We start from the raw sequence: 5,767 nt of genomic DNA on the forward strand, positions 1-5,767 counted from the left end.
ACACACACACACACACACACACACACACACACACACACACACACACCAAAACAAAAGAAAACAGAAAAAGAAGTGGAGCAGGGGCTGTCTCAGTCTCTGTTACTTACCATTGGATTCCATTTCCCCTACCTGGACTGCCTAGTCTGGCCTCAGTGGGAGAGAATGTGCCTTTTCCTTATGGGAAAAGATATTCCAGGAAGGGGGGATACTTAAAGGAGACTCCGCTTCTCTGTGTAGAATTTGAGGGGTCAATGTGTTAGTGATTTGTAAGTTAGTGATTTGTAAGGGTGGGACTGGGAAGAGATGAGGGAGTGGGGCTGTGACCAGGGTATAAAGTGAATTCAAGAAAATAAACTTTATTTTTACTAATTTTTTTTTTACTAACTTGTATTTTTTTATCCTTCATGATATTATTTTCTATCTTGGTGTCAGATATACCCCTATAAGCATTGATTTTACATATACAAATGCATCTGTAACATGGTTTATTGTAGGTATAATCAATCAGTAAGTTATAAAGCTTTAGATTTACCCTTTATCAGTAGTTTTTTAAACATTGTGTTAGAAGCACCTTATAAGCACCATAGACATAATAACTTTCTTAAACAATCTAGACTCATTGTGACAGTATAATTAATAACATACTTAATATCCCCCTGCCGACCATGACCATGTGGATTTTTCAAACAGGCAATTGTTAGGACGATTTGCACAAATAAAAGAGGATTTTCTACCTTCCATTTGTAGCTCTTCCTGCTTCTTTGCATAACAAATTTTATAGGGCTGTGAACTCTGGCTGGTCTCTGACAGAGCATTGCCATATCTCCTCCCATTTAGTTATTGTAGAACTACCCTTCACTGTTATTTGCTGAATGTGTGACATATTGAGCTCACCATAGCTAGAAACTACTCAAGCTCTAAACAGATGTAATGACTCACTTTTTATAGGTGCCAGAGAAGTTGGAGATTCCTTTAATTATCTAGAATACAAGTTATGAAGGAGTTATGCAAATTTCACTGCCTTAACGTTTTTCAGTGGGATTTCTTTTTTTTTTTGAAGGAAAATGATAATTATTATTTAAAACTATAGCGTACACTAGAAATCACACGTGTAATTTAACTAACCTGATATTTTGTTTGTTTGTTTGTTTGTTTTTTCTTTTCTTATATATAATTTATTTTTTCTCAAATCGTAATTCATTCACACAGGGGTTAAAAACACAGAAAGGCAGGATGTGGGGAAGGGAATGACACTGGAGTGTGGGTGATCAGGAGGAATACAGATATCATCAGAACCGGGTATCGGCTGGGTTCAGGGGACAATTCACTATGACTCTGCTTATGACTTGCTTGTCCTTATCTAAGTTGGTATTGTCTGCCCAGGCTACCTATTTACAAGGTCTATGACTTCTCAGGCTTGTAAATTTCTGCAAAAGCTGCCTGTTTACAATAGCTTATAGCCATCTGTTTCGATGTTTTTCCACTGAGACCCAAGACTTGGTGTTAGTATACATGTATGAGAGGCCTCTTGCTGATTTTCAGGCCTATGGCTGATTTTAGGACTTCAGTGTATAAGCAGGGATGCCCCTGACATCTCCTCCCTTCTCTAAGTATAGAAGGGCTGTGGCCATTCTAAACTTGCGAAGGCAGGGGTAGAGGCCTGGCCTCCAGTATTTGAAGGGGACCTTGTAATGGCTCCAGTCCCCCTGTCATTGTCCAGTGAGGCATGAGGGCCATACCCGTCCTGATGTCTTTTTCCTGGAGAGGGGATACTTTTGGCATCAACCCCTATGCAGTCAGGCTTGTCCCTCAGGGAACCCAGAGAGATATTTTTTATCTTTTATTGATATTCCCTTGCAGTGCTTAGCCTCGCAGCCTAAGCAAGAATTCAGATCGCCTGACAGAGAGGGTTCTGAGTGGCCCCTCTCTGCTTGGTCTAGGAGCAGAAGTCCCCCCTTTTAGGTTGGGTGGAGATGGGTTTTGGAGACACCCTGTATAAAGCAACAACCTCATCTTGTGTCTCGTGGTCCTCCATAGCTAACTAATGATAATGTATCTGAGTAGGTTTTGCTACTAAATTATTTATCTGTTGTATCACAGAGTAGGTCTGCCTATTTGAGAGCCAGGGACCAGCAGAAAAAAGCAAAAAGAACCCAAATAATGGTCCCAAGATGGGAGGAAATAGGGTTGACAACCTTAGAGATGCTGAAAACCAATTCTTGTACCAGCCTTCATCTGTCTCTTTCTCTTTCTGATTTTTCTTAGGGCCTTTACTACCTGTTTCATGCTCTCTTTAACCCTCCTTGTCTTGTCTATGTAAAGGCAACCTTCTTCTTAAAGAACTGTACACAGTCCAGAGCTGTACACAGCCTTTTCTATTGTAATAGAGTAAATCAAGTCCAATAAGGATCTTTGTGATATTAGGAGGTCTCTTCAGACAGCGAAACAAGGGATTTCTTCAGATTAGTGATGTCAGTCTCTAGCTGTTTGATGTTCTTGTTAGTGGCCCTTCAAAGGTCTGAGTAATGTAAGTTCAGAGGCCAGCATCTGGATTAGAACTTCTAACAGCAGACATCACAGGTGATTCATTTTTACCTGGAAAGGAAAAAGAAGGGAATTCTCAGGGAGATTTCTCTTCCCTGGATGTAAATTGTTATTCATCGTATTTATGGTTGTGCCTGGCTTTGTGGGGGTATCTATTTTTTTTATTAATCTTTTTGGTAGCCAGATAAATAATTTGGTAGCAAAACCTACTCAGATACATTATCATAAGTTAGCTATGGAGAACCACGAGACTCAAGATGAGGTTGTTACTTTATACAGGGTGTTCTCAAAACCCATCTCCACCCAACCTAAAAGGGGGGACTTCTGCCCCTAGACCACGCAGAGAGGGGCTACCCAGAATCCCCTGTCAGGTGATCTGATTTCTTGCTTAGGCTGCGAGGCTAAGCACTGCAAGGGAATATCAATAAAAGATGAAAAATATCTATCTGGGTTCCCTGAGGGACAAGCCTGACTGCATAGGGGTTGATGTCAAAATTATCCCCTCTCCAGGAAAAAGACATCGGGATGGGTATGGCCCTCAAGCCTCACTGGACAATGACAGGGGGACTGGAGCTATTACAAGGTCCCCTTCAAATACTGGAGGTCAAGCCTCTATCCCCGGCTTCGCAAGTTTTTAATTGCTACAACCCTTCTATACTTAGAGAAGGGAGGAGATGTCAGGGGCAGCCCTGCTTACCCACTGAAAGCCTAAAATCAGCCATAGGCCTAAAATCAGCCATAGGCCTAAAATCAGCCATAGGCCTAAAATCAGCAATAGGCCTGTCATGCATGTATACTAACACCAAGTCTTGGGTCTCAGTGGAAAAACATTGAAACAGACGGCTATAAGCTAATGTAGACAGGCATCTTTTGTGGAAATTTACAAGCCTGAGTAGTCATAGACCTTGTAAATAAGTAGCCTGGGCAGACAATACCAACTTAGATAAGGACAAGTGAGTCATAGGCAGATTCATAGTGAATTGTCCCCTGAACCTTCTTCACCCAGCCGGTACCTGGTGCTGAAGATATCTGTATTCCCCCTGAACACCCACACTCCAGTGTCATTCCCTTCCCCACATCCTGCCTTTCTGTGTTTATAACCGCTGTGTGAATGAATTACGATTTGAGAAAAATAAATTAAAAAAAATGTTTATGACTTACTGTAGTTTGACTCCTCCTTATTTTTTAAGAAGTGAAAGTTTATAAGTTTATGTCTAATTTGCTCAGTATTATTTGATGAATATTTACCTATCATCTATCCCAAATATGCCTCTTAAAGTCAATGAAAATACTTTAACTAATAATATTTTTTTTTTTTAGGTTTATGTGATGACTTTTTTTTTATTTTATTGGATGATTTATTTACATTTCCTATGTTGTCCCCTTACCCATCCCCCACCACCCCCTCAGAACCCCCAATCCCCTCGCCCCTCCTCCTTCTTCTCTGTGGATGTAACCTCTATCTACACCCCCCCACTCCCACCTCCCCACCCTCAAAATTCCCACCCCCTGGGGCATCCAGCCTTCATGAGGTCAAGGTTCTCTTCTTCCACCTATGCCCAGCAGGGCCCTCCACTTTTACATATTCAGCTGAAGCCCTGGATCCCCCCCTAAGTGCTCCCAGGCTGGTGGTTTAGACCCTGGGAGCTGTGGTTGGTTGGTATTGTTGCTCTCCTCATGGTGCCACAAACCCTTTCAGCTCCTTCAGTCTTCACTCTAACTCCTCTATTGAGAACCCCATGATCAGTTCAATGGCTAGTTGTGAGCATCTGCCTCTGAATATGTCTGACTCTTGAAGGCCTCTGAGGAGATATCCATATCAGGCTCTTATCAGCATGCACTTCCTGTCTTCCACATCAGCATCTACCTTTGGTGATTGCACATGGGATAGATACTCAGGTGGAGTGGTCTTGAGACGGCCCCTCCTTCAGTTTCTGTCCCTCACTTTGTCTCCATATTTGCTCCCTTGAGTATTTTGTTGCTCCTTCTAAGAAGGACCGAATCACCCTCACTTGGTCTTCCTTCTTTATGGGCTTCATGTGGCCTGTGAGTTGCATCTTGGGCATTTCAAGGTTCTAGGCTAATATCCAATAATCAGTGAGTGAATACCATGTGTCTTCTTTTGTGATTGGCTTACCTCACTCAGGATGATAATTTCTAGTTCCATCCATTTACCTAGGAACCTCTCGAATTCATTGTTTTTAATAGCTGAGTAATACTCCATTGTGTAAATATACCACATTTTTTGAATCCATTCCTCAGTTGAAGGACATCTGGGTTCTTTCCAGCTCCTGGCTATTATAAATAAGGCTGCTATGAACATAGTTGAGCATATGTCCTTGTTATATGTTCGAGCATCTTCTGGGTATATGCCTAGGAGTGGTATAGCTGGATCCTCGGGTAATGCTATGTCCAATTTTCTGAGGAACCGCCACACTGATTTCCAAAGTGGTTGCACCATCTTGCAGTCCCACCAACAATGGAGGAGTGTTCCTCTTTCTCCACACCCTCGCCAGCATCTACTATCACCTGAGTTTTTAATCTTAGCCATTCTGACTGGTGTGAGATGGAATCTCAGGGTTGTTTTGATTTGCATTTCCCTGACGACTAAGGATGCTGAACATTTCTTTAGATGCTTCTTGGCCATTCGAGTTTCTTCCGTTGAAAATTCTTTGTTAAGCTCTATACCCCATTTTTTAATAGGGTAATTTGGTTGTCTGGAGTCTAATTTCTTGAGTTCTTTGTATATATTGGATATTAGTCCTCTATCAGATGAAGGATTGGTAAAGATCTTTTCCCAATTTGTTGGTTGTCGTTTTGTCCTATTGACAGTGTCCTTTGCCTTACAGAAACTTTGCAATTTTATGAAGTCCCATTTGTCAATTCTCGATCTTAGAGCATATGCCATTGGAGTTCTGTTCAGGAACTTTTCCCCTGTGCCCAAGTATTCGAGGCTTTTCCCCACCTTCTCTTCTATTAGTTTCAGTGTATCTGGTTTTATGTGGAGGTCCTTTATCCACATAGACTTGAGCTTTGTACAAGGGGATAAGAATGGATCAATTTTCATTCTTCTACATGTTGTCCTCCAGTTGAACCAGCACCATTTGTTGAAAATGCTGTCCTTTTTCCACTGGACAGTTTTAGCTCCTTTGTCAAAGATCAAGTGACCATAGGAGTGTGGGTTCATTTCTGGGTCTTCAATTCTATTCCATTGATCTTCCTG

The sequence above is a fragment of the Grammomys surdaster genome, unplaced genomic scaffold, assembly GCF_004785775.1.
Source record: "Grammomys surdaster isolate TR1022 unplaced genomic scaffold, NIH_TR_1.0 257, whole genome shotgun sequence".
In the NCBI taxonomy this organism is placed as follows: domain Eukaryota; kingdom Metazoa; phylum Chordata; class Mammalia; order Rodentia; family Muridae; genus Grammomys; species Grammomys surdaster.